The 16,327-nt window shown below is 41.7% G+C and overlaps 1 protein-coding gene across 5 annotated transcripts in view; it reads left to right on the top strand.

Annotated features, from left to right (window-relative positions):
* Positions 1–16,327, top strand: part of FARS2 (phenylalanyl-tRNA synthetase 2, mitochondrial) — a 611,740-nt gene that overhangs the window by 60,502 nt on the left and 534,911 nt on the right. The window lies entirely within an intron of this gene.

Genomic DNA, 16,327 nt, shown 5'->3' on the forward strand with positions numbered 1-16,327 from the left:
TCTGTCTATTTTCAAAGCCCATGTCTGGATCTTGTTTGCTCTGGTACCTCCCTGGGCAGGAAATTGGAGCAAAAGTTGAGATACAGGGGACAGATGGAAACTTGGTTATTGAAACTGGGCATGGAAAAGGTGTTTGATCATAAGGATTGAAGTGAGTACCCAGGAGCAGCAGCAGAGGCATGATTTGCTTGGCTTCTGGTCTGGAGTTCCTTAAAATCCCCCTGGGTAGGGTGGACCCCCAGAGTAGGCTCAGGCTAGGACTGTGTGGGGTTAAAGTGTGCTGCCCACCCCCCGCCCCGCCCCCTCCAACCCCACCGGTTTAAGAGTCAGCACCCACTGATGATTGACATTTATAAGAATCGAACTCTTTTCTGTTTCCATGCCTTCCATCCCTGTGTCTGCCCAGCAGGGCCTGTCCTGCCCACACTCAGACTCTCATTTCTTGGACACCTCCCTTTCCCACAACACCTGGTTGTGCGGCAACCTCATTGCTTCACCAGAAATGGAAGGCTGCTTCTGCTTTCTTCCCCGACCTTGGCAGTGATTGCATTTATCGCCACAGGCATTGTTCATTACTCCAGACATGAAAATCTGGGCTTATTTACTTTCAACAAATCATTGCAGGGCCCTGGGTGACCCCATATACATTGCTTAAACAGACATCTAAGCACCTGGGGAGCTCGCTGCCTCCAGACGCTCATAATGAAGGGGATTTCCTGGGGTTAGCAGATGGGCACTGCTCATTTGGGGGCCATTACTGCCAAGTCTGCACCAGCTCCAGGCAGCTCTCCACGGAGCTGTGGGATTGCAGGCCAGCTCCCACCCCTTGCACACATGTAATGCAAGGGGAAGGATGCTGTGTCCACATGACAAGGACCTGCATTTGAGTGGGGTCATTGGAATTAGCAGGCTGCATGAACTCGTTGGGACCCTTTCCTCTTTGTCCTTGAGTTCCAAGGCATGCATTCTGTTTTCTTGTTTTGATTATCCTTTAACTATTGTGGTATCATAACAGTATTATAAAACACTTAGCAAATAGGAAGGGGAAAAACACCCGCATTAAAAGCCACCCTAAAGCAATGATCCTCAATTCTTAATCTTTTGTCCAATGATTTTTACCTAGTTGTATCAGTTGTTTCATACCTGCATTTTTCCTTATTGTTAAACAGTCTCCAGAATTACTGTTTTAATGGCTGCGTAATGTACTATTGGAATACTATGCCATTAAATATTTAATTCTATTGTTGACATGTACGTTGCTTCTGAATATTCATGCTTATTAAGAACACTGTGAGCTACATCTTTATGCAGGTAGCTATTTCCATATTTTGTATTCATTAGGTCCCAGACGTGGCATTACTGGATCAGAGAATCTGAACAATTTTATGGCTTCTAAATCATATTGTCAGATGGCTTTCTAGAAGAATGGGACTGATTTACAATGCCATCACAAAGGCATTCATGTCTCAGATGGCTGGGCAAGGTTAGGGATGTACCCTCTCCAGGTGGGAGAGGAGAGGGGCACGAGCGTGTGCAAAACTGGTTGGTTCATATGTGCATTGATTTAAGTCTCAATGCCAGCTGACTAATCTTTGTTCATAGGGATATACTTGATGTCTACAGTCAATGTAGAAGTCATCGAATTCAGTGTTTAGCATAGCAGTTTCCTGAATATGGAATAAAGCAAGTTATATGCATATCTTATTTGCCTGGAATTTGCAATCTTAAAAATAATTAGTGAAGGTGAATTGACAAGACCATTCAGCTTTCATGACTAGTATCTTCGTGGCCCCCTACTCTTAGGGAATACCTAATGACTTGGAGATGAAGGTGGTAGTTGGAGGAGGTTGGTAGAACAGGCAAGAGGAGGGTGCTGTGCTGGGCATGTGCTCAGGAGAGTGGCTGGCCCAGGAAGCACAAATGACCTTCACCTCGTGTTGCAGCCGTGTAGTTAGGGTTCTCCAGGGAAATATAACAGACAGGCTATATTTATATATCCAGTGAGATTTATTCCAGGGATTGCCTCATGTGACCACAGGGATGGGGAGGCCTGAATTCTGTAAGGCAGGCTGCAAGTGGGAAACACCAGTGAAGGTTTCTGTGAATTCCTCAGGAGAAGTTGGCTGGCTGAAGTAGAGATGGAAATTCCTCCTCTATGGGTTGAAATCATCAGATCTCCCTTCACCTGATGGAATAAGACTTCTTTCACTGCTGAAGGCAGTCTTCTGTGTTGATTGTAGATGCAATCAGCCACAGATGGAATCAAATGACTAATGGTTTCAATGCATGAAATACGCTCTCAGTATCAATCAGGCCAGTGCTTGCTGGACCAAACAACTGGACCCCATGGTGGTTTTATCTGTTCTGAAGGGACGACTGACTGACTGACTGAATGAGGGAAACCAGACCCTCATGGTCCCAAGTGTACCGCCACAGTCCTGAGGTTAAGTAATAGATCCCACAGTTCTTGCTGAGGGTCCCATAGGTAATACCTCCAGCAGATGCCATGGAGATAAAGAAGAGGAAATCTCAGCTGAGAACTTTAGGAAAGGTATTCATTCCTTCATCAGCAGAGCACAGAGGTCCCATTAGATGATTTGGGATAGATGACACAGATGATACAAAGGTCTTCTCTAGCTGACGGAGGAATTGAGCCCATTGAGGAGAAGTGTTTTCTCTAAGGTCATATGGACAGTGCACTACTGGGAACTCAAAGCTGGGTATCTTGATTCCTGGTCTAATGTCCTTTCTGTGGTACCATGTTGGGAGAACTTTGGGGTGCTTGTTCCACTGCCCCACAAGCCATATCCTCTACAGATATATATTTATTGTTTTCATTGCTATGTGCCCAAGTCTCTCTTCTCTTGTCACTGAATAGAAACGTGTTTTTATACTGTTGTGACCTTGATACAGATAGTCAAATGGGGGGGGGGCTGGGATGGGGTAGGGGGGGCAGAGAGAGAAAGGCCTGGAGATTTGTACTAAGGGCCCAGAGACAGTGTGGAGTCACAATTCAATTCCATATCAAACAACTTGCCATGGATGCCTTAGTTTGGACATTATCATGGCCTCAGAACTACTTGCAACTTAATAGATTCCCCTTTTTACAAGCCATTCCATTTCTGGTATATTGCATTCTGGCAGCTTTTACAAACTAAACACAACAATTCCGAGGGACCTCAAGCCACAGCAACTGGGAGGTATATTCAAGCACAGAGATCTCTGTGCTTGAATATCAGCTTTTTATTTTTTAGTTTTAAGGGGCGAATGAAGGCACAGTGTTAGATGTGGTACATGATTTGAGTACATATTTGCCACAACTGCCATCCTCATAAAACTCTCATTATGATCCATATGGCCAGAGTAGAGATTTAAGGTTGTCAAGGGAGCCTTAACTTTGGGTTTCTTGATTTCTCCTGTGTGACTGAAATCTAAACCTCCATCTAAAGCAGCAGCTCTGGGTTTTCCTGCTTTCTCTCCGTAACCCTTCAGCTCCAGGAAGATAAGCCCATTTGGCTGCACAGTTGAAATGCTATAGTTAAATGCGTGAAGAGTGAGGGAGGCACTCATGGTGAATGTCAAATGAAACTGCAGAGGGGACAAAGGAGGACCGGCAATGGGCAGTCCACTGGTTCTTTTAACAGCTGTATGATGTCTGCCCTGGGATTTGAATGATTTGTAGGTGACTGGAACCTCCCAGTTGCTGTGGCTTGAGGTCCCTCGGAATTGTTGTGTTTAGTTTGTAAAAGCTGCCAGAATGCAATATACCAGAAATGGAATGGCTTGTAAAAAGGGGAATTTATTAAGTTGCAAGTAGTTCTGAGGCCATGATAATGTCCAAACTAAGGCATCCATGGAAAGTTATCTTGACTCAGGAAAGGCTGATGGGTCCAGAACACCTCTGTCAGCTGGAAAGGCACTTGGCAACATCTAGCTTTCTCTCCTAGCTCCTTCAGTGGCTTCCCTGGGGGTGGGGCATTTTCTTTCTTCTCCAAAGATCTCTGGCTCTGCAGGCTCTCCTGGCTCTGTTAGCTCTCCCAAAATGGTTCCCTCTTAAAGGGCTCCAATAAGGAACCCCACCTTAAATGGGTGGAGACACATCTCCTTTGCTCAGATCCCAAAAGGAGTTAATTTGTTTATTTTCATGGTACAAGAAAGAGAAGCTAATTCTCAAGGGAATTTGGAAAATTAGAGAAGAGAGATTTACCCCAGCCCCCTCTATCTGAATGCAAACCACTTAATAACATTTTAATTTTCTTTCAGTTCTTTTTCTGTGCATAATTTTTATGTGATTGTAATCTGACTATTTACAATCTTACCCACATTTTTTTTTAACTTAACACAAACGTGGTTTTCCTCATTATTGTGTGATTTATCTTGCAGAGCTTGATTTTTCATTGAGAGCCATTTATTAACATATATAGTTCTTTCGACAGCTGTCTCAATCCTCTTTTCATCAGTGTAGTATCTCTGGGATTTTGCGCTGACAAGTGGTAATTGTGAGGGGGCAGAGTGAGGGGGGGTTTGGGTTGCAGCTTTCAGCCAGGAGTGGCTGTGCCCCCTCTTTCCTTTGAGGGCCATTGATCTGCTCTGCTCCTCTCGTTTCCCTATTGTAAATTATCCTCTAGGCAGCCTTTTGTGCATGAAGCTTTGTATGTATTTAGGATTAGTTCTTTAGGATATTTTCCCAGAGTAGAATTGCTGGCCCAAAAGGGTAAACATTTTGATATTTATATGTATACACTTTGATATATTGTCTTCCACAAGGTGACACAACCAAAGTCAAATATATGCAACTAACCAGACATTACTCTAACATTGGGTATTATTGTTGCTCAAGTTTTGTTAATTTGATAGGGACAAACCTCATTTTTCAGCTTCTCTGCCTTGTCTGCCCTGGGGAAGTTTGAGCATTTGGTCATAGGTTTGTTAGGTACTTGGTCTCCTGTCTCATGGATGGCCTGGTCTCTTGCACTGAAGGTGTGGGCCGGAAGGGTGGGATGTAGGGGGACTCTGGTGGGGTGTGCGGCCTGTGAATTTAGGAAACAAAGCCACATCGGGCATTGGGTGTTAACATAAACCCACTTTATCTTAATGGCACAACCCTTCATGAGATTAGAATCTTTTAAGACTGGAGCAAATGTTTCTTTGATTGTTTATTTCTGCAGTTCCTCTTGCCTCAATATGGATTGGTAACTGCAGTTTATGTGGAAATTTCTAATGACTTTAGGGGAGTGGCGTGAGGTTTTGTGTTTATGTAAAACATGGGAAATGGATATGAGAATGTTTTCACATTTGTTGAAAAAAGCTACTACAGAAATAGAAGAAATTGTTCTTTTTTTTTGTTCTTTCAGCCATTTATTGAGCATTTACCCTGGGCCAGCTGTTCCAGACAGAGAGAGTACCCCATGCAAAGGCTTCCAGGCTAAAAGAGGGTGTCTTAGTTCCCTGGGGCCGCTGTAATAAAGTCCCACAAACTGGGTGGCTTAAAACAGCAGCAGCATATGGTCTCACAAGTTCTGCAGGCTGAAAGTCTGAAATCAAGGTGTCCATAGTCCTCTCTGCTGGTTCCAGAGCGAGGATCTTTCTTGTCTCCTACAGCTTGTGGCTGCATCACTCTAGTCACATGACCTTCTGCCCTGCACATGGTGTCTGTGTTTCTTCTCCCCTTTCTTTAGGGACATCAGCCATACTGGATCAAGGGCCTGCTTTACTGCAGTTAGCTAATTACATCTACAACCACCCCATTGCCTGCTAAGGTCACACTCACAGGTACCTGAGGCTAGAACGTCACCGAATCTTTTTCAGGGACAGAATTCAACCCATATCAGAGCACTGTGGGAATCTCCTGGGAAGTGAAACACGTGCTGGGGTGACACGGACGGCTCGGGATGAAGTCTCAGAAGCAGAAAGGGGCCAGATGATGCAGACACGTGTGGGTCATGGAAAATCCAGTGGGAAAGCCCAGAAGGGTTGAAAACCCAAGGGATTGTATTATATATCATTTTTGAGAAGAATCAGTCGGAGTCTCTGCGGAAATGGATTGGAAGGGGCCAGAGAGGAAGCAGTGACTCCAGTTGGAGTCTAATGGGGTAATCCAGGAAGAGAGGATAGAGGCCTCCAGCCCAGCGCTTCCTAAACTGCCCCTGGTCTAAGACTGTTCTTTTTTTTTAATTTCTAATCTGTTGTTGACTGATGAATTTCTAAAATACAAGAAACAGGAATTACCAGAAAGATGACTGTCCTGTGAATGTTACCACAATATCAAATTGCTATAAAGGTGTCTCTGTGCCTAGTGTCCATGTTTGAAAGCATCTTGTCATGGACTGGACCCATCTCATCACAGGCTGGACTCATCTTGTCATGGACTGGACTCAGGTAGTCCATGCTCTCTGGCCCTGGTCCGTGGACCACACTTTGAGTAGCCCCGACTGAGAGTGCAGCTGTCATCTCTGACACTGTATTGGGTGCGTCCTGTGGACCAAGCAGTGGAGCATTTGTTAATAATCTGTGGCAGGTGCTGTGCTATGTGTGAGTTGAACAGTGGGATGTGATGTAAGTGCAGTTCCTGCCTTCTTAGATCTTAGTCTGGTTGCATTAGGAGAGAAGTGGGTGGATTTGAGATATATTTTGCAGATAGACTGTATAGAGGGGTCAGATGTGGAAGATTTGAGGAGGAGGAGGACTCAGACTGCTTAGCAGGGGTGTAGGGGTGACATGCCAAGTGAGAGAGTCTTGTCCCTTAGACTTGGGCAGAGTGCGGTGGACACTTTTTTTGGCTTTGAACTTTGAGGGTTTAGAGAGATGATATATTCATTTCTTTTTTTTTTTTTTTATTTTTTTTATTTTTATTTTTATTTTTTTTATTTTTTTTTTTTTAGGGAGGAAAGGAAGGAAAGACAGAGAAGGAAGGAAGGATGGAAGGAAGAAAGGGAGGAAGAAAGGGAAACATTTTTAAACATTTTCTTGTTTTTTATTATATTTTGTTTGTTTGTTTGTTTTTTACATGGGCTGGGGCCGGGAATCGAACCGGGGTCCTCCGGCACGGCAGGCAAGCACTCTTGCCCGCTGAGCCACCGCGGCCCGCCAGATATATTCATTTCTTGAAAGCAAAATAGCTAACCTTCTGATGCAGATTTGAAATTGATTTCCCTGCTAGCAGATATTTCCTGTGGAGAACGGATCTGGTGGCGGGAGGACAGGGATGGGAGCATGCCTTGTTTTTCACTTTATAGCCTTTTGTTATCTTACATTTTGCACTGGGTCTATGTATTACCTATCCAATAAAATATGTCAAAATTTGGTTTTCTTCAGCTGCCCAAATGTCAAAATACCTCTGCATTAACTTGAGAAATGTGAAAGACATGTATAATGAAAACTTAAAAACTCTAAGGGACATCATGGAAGAGTAAAAGAAATAAAACAATAAAGAGTTAGAAAGGAAGGCTTGATATTAAAAGATGTCAGTTCTCAAAAAATCTATAAAATCAGTGCAGTTCAAATTTAATATCAAGATGATCTTCTTGTTTGGGAGGGGGTCTTTGCAAAATGATACATAATTCATCTGAAAAATTAAAAATGTGAGAATAACCAGAAAAATTCTGCAAATGTAAGTAATGAGAGACAACTAGATTCTCTGGAACTTAAAGTACATTATTAAGCTATAATTATTTAAACATTGGAACTGAATAATTTAAGCTTCTTGTTCCAGAGGAAGAAATAGGCAGACAGATCAATGGAATAAAATAATGTCCAGAAATAAACTTGAAATGGACCTGAAATTAGGTTATGATAATGATGGTTTTCAAATCACTGGGGAAAATAGATTATCCAATAATTTCAGTACTTAGGGAAACACAAACAAAATTTGTTATCCTTATCCCACCCTTTTTACCCAGATAAATTCTAGGGAGATCACAGATTTAAGCTTACACAAATGAAAAAATAAAACCTGTAGAAGGAAACCAGGGTGAATTTCCATAATCTTGGAGTGGGGAAGACCTTTTGAGCCTTAGAACATGAATTTCAAAATTCATAAAGGAATGATGAATGTTTCATTGTATAAAATTTAGGTTTGTTTAAAGAGATCTGCAGAAGACCAAGAAAGATCTTCCAGTAGCTGTCTTCAGTTAAAGAACCCTATAGAAATAAGTAATAAAAAAGCTATCAGTCCAATAGCTTTTTTTGTGACATGGTAGTATAATAAATAGGAAGTTGTCAAAATAAGGAGATGCCATTTTTTTTGCCAGCTTGGCAAAAACGTGCAAATGCTCCTGAGCCTCTGGGAAACAAAAACTCTCACCAGTAAACTATAAGTTCCACGTAGAGAGGGGCCCTTTTTTATCTAATCCACTGCTGTATCCCAGAGTATAGAACTGGCAAATGGCGTGATTAACATGTTGAATGAATAGGTGGGAAGATTGCAATTAGCAAGCTGAGCACTCTTTCTTTCTTTCTTTTTTGGGGGTGGTGGTGGTGGTTCATGGTCCGGGAATCAAACCCAGCTCTCCCGCATAGAAAGCGAAAGTGAGCATTCTGTCGCCGAACCACCCGTGCCCCCTGAGCAGTCTTTCTTGAGTGCAATTTGGCAATATCAAAGTAGAGTACCCTTGCCCTTCATTGAAGAAATCCCACCATTAGAGTTAGCTTTTGTCTGTACTTCCAATGAATTGTCTGTACGTCCAGTGAAGATAAATGGGCCCGGATATTTATGTCAGCATCATTTGTAGTAGGGAAAACAGCCAGAGCCCATCAGTGAGGGACCAGTGAAGTAAATCAAGTCCTCCCCAGATCAGGGTGTAATCTATAGCTCTTGAAAGGAGTGAGGAGGATCTGCGTGTGCTGGCAGAACAGATTCCAGTGCATGCTAGGATTAAATGAAAAGCATCATGTGGGATATGACCCTGTTTGTGTAATAATCAGAAAGAATATATTTTTATAGGTAGGTTATCTAAATGCTTCCGGACTTCCCCCTTTTCCCCCCAAGACACACACACACGCAATAATCATAGGAAACGCTATTTTAGGAAGAGCAATAATGTGACTGAGGTGATGACTGAGGAGGGGTCCTATTTGAATCATGTGTGTGTATATATATATATATATTTTAACTCAACAGAATTTACCTGCATATCAGTTTACAGGACTTTTTCTTTCCTTTCACTTCTCTGTATTAAAACATACCAAACTCCCCTAATAAATGTTGATAGAAAAATTTTCTCTCAAGTTTTATTTGCAGATTGTGATATTCAAGTCAGATCGACTTTATTTTTCCTATCCTCTTAAATACATAAAACTATTTAACCACTGAGACCTTTTTGGTTTTTGACCTTAGTGGTTTATTAGCTATGAATAGGACCAGGTACCTCTTTTAAGCTTAAGGCATGGAGGGTGGGGTGAGGAGATAAATATATGTAAGAGATGTGAACAGGAGGCCAATGTTTGAATCTACATGTCCAAAATGATAGACAGTTAGAAAAAGCAAATTCATTGAGTCAAACTAGGATGCGGGTTACCGGGGGTCGGGTAGGGTAAAGGAATGGGAGTTAACGCTTAATAGATACAGAATTTCTGTTTGGGGTGATGAAAATTTTTGATAATGGGTAGTGGTTATAGTAGCCCAACATTGTAAATGTAATTTAACAGCACTGCATTATATATCTGAATATATTTTTGAATTATATATTAAATTATATATTTGTAGGTGATTAAAAGGGGACATTTTAGGTTGTAGATACATTATTAGAATAAAAATAAATAAAAAAGACAGTAAACAACCCACAGACTGCTTTGTTCTCCGTCTGGAATGTATGTCTGATTCATATTGATATCATGTATACACTGTGGCCTCATGTGAATTTTTCTCATTGTGGATACGTTTGGGAGTAAAAGTTAGTTTAAATAACTTTCCATGTTATTGTAGAATCTTCTGAATGTTTATGAGTGTTATGTAATATACACCTATCATCCAGAGACCAAATTTAGGTATGTAACACTCCTTGACTTCTAATGAACTTGTTAGATGTGTGCAATACCAGAAACTTGTGGATAACTTAGAAACCAGCAGATAACTTGGGACCATCTTCTGGAAGCAGTTCAGATTATGAATGAAACTGCAATCCTCTGAATGTGCCTTTAACTCAAAAGTATGGCTGTTTCATTCATGGTATTCATTTATTTCCAGAAATTAAAGTCTAAAAATTTCAATAAGAATCTCTTCTGGGCCTTGCTTACTGTTAATCTATAAAAAGGTCTCATAATTTATATTTGTGTAGTATTTTTGGTGCATTTCAGATGGCTTTTTTTTTTTCCCTCTCATTATTCTCATTTATGCTTCATGACAACCCTGGGAAGTAAACTGGGAGTTGTGGTTATTATCTGGGGACTTAGTGTTTGATATATGAGAACAGTATTGCCAACCTAGAAAAGACGTTGACAGTGACACAGAATATTAGAGTCAGGCTGTGGGGAAAACCAAGGGAATATCAGAGCTTCAAAGATTTAGCTCATCTCTGTTGCCTTCCCAAATATGCTCATTGAGGAGGGTTTTGAAAAGTAAGATTGTTCCTAGGAGGTGTTTGATAATGTGGGACTCTCTCAGATTTTCATGACCACAGGCTAAGATACTGATTTATCAGTTTCAAGGGTTCCAACCTAGAGGGTTGATTTGATTTCCTACTGTGTGCAGGTAGGGTAGGAGGGCTGAAGAAGACCCAGTGTTGAGCGACCAATTCACAGTGCCTTTCCCTTCCTTAGGAGTTTGTCTAGTGCTTCCTGTTCTAGTTTACTAGCTGCCAGAATGCAATACACCAGAAACAGAATGGCTTTTAAAAAGGGGAATTTAATAAGCTGCTAGTTTACAGCTCCAAGGCTGAGAAAAATGTCCCAATTACAACAAGTCTATAGAAATCTCCAATCAAAGGCATCCAGGGAAAGATACCTTGATTCAAGAAGGCTCATAAAGTTCAGAGTTTCTCTCTCAAGAGAGAAGGCACATGGCGAACACAGTCAGGGTTTCTCTCTTGGCTTTGAAGGGCACATGGCGAGCACAACATCATCTGCTAGCTTTCTTTCCTGGCTTCCTGTTTCATGAAGCTCCCTGGGAGGCGTTTTCCTTCTTCATCTCCAAAGGTCACTGGCTGGGGGGCTCTGCTTCTTGTGGCTATGTCATTCTGCTCTGCTCTCTCAAAATCGCTCTCATTCTCCAAAATGTTTCCTCTTTTATAGGACTTCAGAAACTAATCAAGACCCACCCAAATGGGTGGGACATGTCATCTAATCCAGCTTAACAACCACTCTTGATTAAATCACATCTCCGGGGAGATGATCTAATTACAGTTTGAAACATACAATGCTGAGTAGGGATTAAAAGAAACAGCTGCCTTTACAAAATGGGAAACATGGCTTTTCTAGGATGCATACATCATTTCAAACCAGCACACTTCCTTTACGGGTGCTTGGTCACCAAGATGCACATGGTCTCTGCTCCAACTGAGATAACCTTGTGTCTATTGGGATACTGTTGGGTAAACAGAGAATCTCAGCTCCTTCTATTAAATGGTATTGCAGGGGAAGTACAAGCTTCAGTGAGTTCATAGGCGTGGCATCTGTGTTAGTTTGCAAGGTGCTGGAATGTGATATTCCTGAACTGAAACAGCTTTGAAAAAGGGGAATTTAATAAGTTATAAGTTTATAATTCTAAACCTATAAAAATGTCCAAGCTAAGGCATCCAGGGAGAGATACCTTAATTCAAGGAAGGTCGATGGGTCAGGAGCAGCTCTGTTGGCTGGGGAGTCATGTGGCTGGCTTCTACTGATCCTCTGCTCCTGGACTCTGTTGCTTTCAGCCTCTGTTCCTGTGGGAGGTTCCTCACTTTGCTTCTCCAGAGCTGGCTGTCATCTCTTGGCTTCCCTTGGTTCTCTCCAGGTAACATCTCATGACAACCTCTGCTGGACTCCAGGCATCTCTAAACATCCCTGTCTCAGTTCTCCACTTGTCTGCAACTGTGTCAGCTCTGCTGTGAAGTTTCTGTTGGCTCTGAGGCTTCTGTCATGTCTGACTCTCTCTAAAATGTTTCCTCTTTTAAAGGATTCCGGTAAACTAATCAAGATCCACCTGGAATGGGTGGAGTCACATCTCCATGTAATCAAAAGGTCACACCCACAATTGCCTCATCACCTCCTGTGTAGATAATCTAATCAAAAGTTTCCAACCTACAGTATTGAATTAGGATTAGGAGAAACAGCTGCTCCCACCACAAAATTGGATCAGGATTAAAACATGATTTTTCTGGGGTATGTAATACTTTCAAGCCAGCAACGTGTAACCCAGATTTGAGGATTCTGCGATGGGGGAGTGTTTGCATGGTGTGTATTCGCAAGGTGGTGGGGGTGCAAAGCAAACTAATCAAAATCCCCTCCAAAGCAAACTCAATATTATTTACACAGATAATGGTTTTTTCAAGCAGCATCTGAATCTGCTCCTTAGGCTGGAATGTGCCGTGGTCCTTCACCTGTGGAGAGCTGTGCAGAGGAACTGCCATCAGCTACTTCTGCTTACCCAGGCATTTCTGCCTTTATACTTTGCACTTCAGCTCATCGATGAACAAATGTATTGGACAATGGCCAATTAGTGCAATGGCAACTTTGATCATTTTAGTGAATTTCATATTCATGACTTACACCTTATAACTTTTACTACACAGCTCTGCATGAATAGCCATTTAACACGTGGTTTCCTTGTTGGTAACTTAAGTGGGTGTCTCCCACGAGGTGATTTCTGTTAGAGATTACTTTAAACACTCCCCCGTAAGTACCAGGATGTGTTTCTAAGATATAGATTTGCACAAACCCTAATAAGGGAGGAATTTTCAGAGGGAACGACCTAGACTGAGTCTTGGATGTAAGCAAGCCTGAGAAAGTGCTGAAAAAATGGGTGAGAGTTCAGGCAAGCTAGGTTATGGCTTGGAGTTAGGGAATGATAAGAGAGGAGTTGCGAGAGGCAAGCAGTGGATAAAGTTCAGTAGTTCCTACATTTTGCTTGTAGGAAAATGCTTTGGAATTTGCTATGCTTTGGAATCACCTAGGGGTTAGAAAAAAAGCACTGAGACTTATTTCCCATCCCCAGACATTGTGGTTTAATGGGTATGGGGTGTGAGGGGGCGCTGGGAATTGTAAAAGCTTCCCAGCTTTCAGTGTGTAGCAAAGTTTGGGAAACACCAAGCTAGCTTATGAAGGACCTTGGAGACCATGGTAAAGCATTTGGGTTTTATCCTGAGGGTATTGAGAGCCACTGAAATATTTTAGAGGATCATTCAGTTGCTTTGGGGAAAATAGGTTAAAGAGGCTAAGACTAGAAGCAAGAGACCCATTAGGAGGCCTCTGTAGACCATGGCAGTCTGAACAAGGGAGCAGCAGTAGAGATGGAAAGAGGTAGCAGGATCCCTGGGCCATTGAAAAATGGGTTCAGCAGAACTTGTGATGGATTGGATGGATGTGTAGGGTAAGGAGAGGAACTTGAGCCTAGGTGGGTTGGAGAGACGGAATGGTGTGGTGGAAGGACATGTAATACCCAAATAGACAGTTCTTATGCCAAAGATTATTCCTGAAATCTAAATCATTTAAACAAAAACAGAAATTTTCCTTTATAAAAAGCTTCCTGTGGCAAGTCTATTCACAGAGCCACATTCACAGAGTTTCCATGTACGTAGTTTCCATGTTTCAGCAGAGACCACTCTACCAGCCCTGCTCACCTGAAGCCTCTCTGAGTTCATGGTCACCTGCCCTGCTTGCTGGGTTTTTCCTTCCAAGAAATAGTTGGGGGGGTGTCCATCAGGTCCTTGCTAAGCACAGACTTATTAGATGCAATGCCAGCACCCAGATTTCTACTCAGGCAGAGGGACTTGTGTCTTGTTCCTCCTTAGTTTGAGGAGGTATTTTTCTCTCTGCTGATTTATTATCTTATATATCTCATTTGCAAGAGTTATCTATGACCCTGTCTAAAGGGGTCCTCCCTACACTGTGATCAATGGAGAGGTCACCAGTGGCTCAGCGGTATCTAAAGAGCTTTGGTTCCTTTTTGCCAACAATGAGAAGTGGTTGGGTGGTATGGAGATAGTACAGATTTTGCTATTCTTTCATATAATTCCAGTAAGATTTGCATCACTTTTATTTGAAAGTTTGGAAAACTTGCGAGGCAGATTTTATATAGCAACAAAAGAAACACCATCTATATAACAAAAATTCAGTTGCATTCTCTTTGATGAAAGTCTAATATACAAAAAAATCTGGAATTACAAAGCAGGCAAATTCTGGGTAGAGATAATTGGTGGATTATGGTTTATTTGCTAATGGATTCCTGGCTCTGTGAATAGACTTGCCACAGGAAGCTTTTTATAAATGAAAATTACTGTTTTTGTTTAAATGATTTGGATTTCAGGAATAGTCTTTGGCATAAGAACTGTCTACTTGGGTATTACATGTCCTGCTAATATTGTTACGAGAATCTTTGACGAGTATTAGCAAGGATTAAGACTTTCAAGGTATACCTTCCCCTCATCACCCCTGTCCCTGCCCAGTGCTAGATAAGATAAATCAGAGAAAGAGAGGATGCTTTTATGTCTGTGCTTTCTAAATCTGCCCCATTACTGTAGATGTTGTGTGATGTTTTCCCATCTCTTTCTTTGTATGTAGTGCCTACAGAACCCCACAGTGAAATCAAAACCCTGATAGTGACATCTTGGCCTATTGCCATGAATATGATTCTATAGTCATAAATTCTATGTTATAAAATTTGCTATAAATTTATCTAGGTAAAAAAAAATGAGGACTTTTTGAAGCCTAAAACCTTAAAGGTAAATGGAAAGTACATTTGATGGTAAGAAAAAGCAGCCAAGAGAAATTACCACACACAATCTGCAAAAGCAAAAAAGCTAAACAAAACAAAACACTGAAATCTGGACAACTGGAAGACCTTAACCTTAAATATTTGCAATGAGGAAATATCCCTCCCTTACCTTTCAAAGAAAGAATGATGGCATACTCAAATAAAACATATATATATATTTTCCAAAGTGACAAGATCTAGTGTTTGCAACATACTATTCTGAAAAGAACTTTTTTGGGTTGTTTGTTTCATTTCCAGAGGATAGATTTTTTGGAGAACAGAAGGCACCCGAATCCCTAGGACATTTGTGATGGCCAGTTATAAATACATGTCCAACAGTAAATGACTGTGATAAACAACCATTTAGGAAGATGCTTTATTTAAATGAAGTAACTTCCCTCCTGCTCCCTTACAGGGTATCCATAAATGAGTCGTACATAGGGAGTAGAGCAGTATGTACTACTCACTGCGGCATCTTGCGAAGGCGTCATTGCGGAGCAGGATGCTGGAGACTCTCCAGATGCACAACTGGCAGCCTTGCCTGGTGAATGGAGCCATTTCCACGTTGGCTGACATCTGGTTTTAGAAGTTATTTATACAGAGAGGGTCGTTGTAATCAAAACAACCAGTGTGATTTTAAATGTCAGATGCACTGGGAAAGATTTGCCTAGGGTGAGCAGCGCTGTGGGAGGGATTAGCGCCCTCTCTAAACACAACACTCATCTACGCTGAGTTTACCTTTCCTGGGTGTAAATATTGAACTGTCAAATAACATATAAGTGAAACACTTGAGATAAACTCACATTTTCGAAGTCATGGACATGGTACAGGTGGAAGGCTCTAAAAGTACCAAAACAACACATTAATAAACCCTAAAGAAGGAATGAGGAAGCTTTTTTTTGTTCTTTAAACATGGACAGGCACCGGGAACCAAACCTGGGTCTCTGGTATGGCAGGCGAGGCCACTGAGCCACTATTGCCCACCCTGAGGAAGCATTTGATGTCTTCTTTTTTTGTATTGCTTTTTTTTTTTCACATGGGCAGGCACCGGGAATCGAACCCAGGTCCTCTGGCGTGTCAGGGAAGCATTCTTGCCTGCTGAGCCACCATGGCCCGCCCTTTTGTATTGCTTTTGATGATGGATTATGAGAGGTAATTATTGATTTGCATGAGTGTCTTAGAGAACACAGGGTTGCCACTTCCTTGACCAAGTTTTATAACAATACTAATATAGCACCAACAAATGATAGTAAAATTTACTGTTGCCTAAAGACTTTCTTTGCCATTCCAATTAATTTTAGCAACAAATGCCCATTGACCAGATTGGGTCTGAATACTTACTGAGGTTCAATAGTTTGTTGAAAATGGCAGAGCTCAGCATGTCAGAGTTTATACTGGAAGCCGTTGCTATTTTGCCTCCCTTGGTTCAGGTCTTGGGATCTG

The sequence above is a fragment of the Tamandua tetradactyla genome, chromosome 25 (genome assembly GCF_023851605.1).
Source record: "Tamandua tetradactyla isolate mTamTet1 chromosome 25, mTamTet1.pri, whole genome shotgun sequence".
Lineage (NCBI taxonomy): Eukaryota > Metazoa > Chordata > Mammalia > Pilosa > Myrmecophagidae > Tamandua > Tamandua tetradactyla.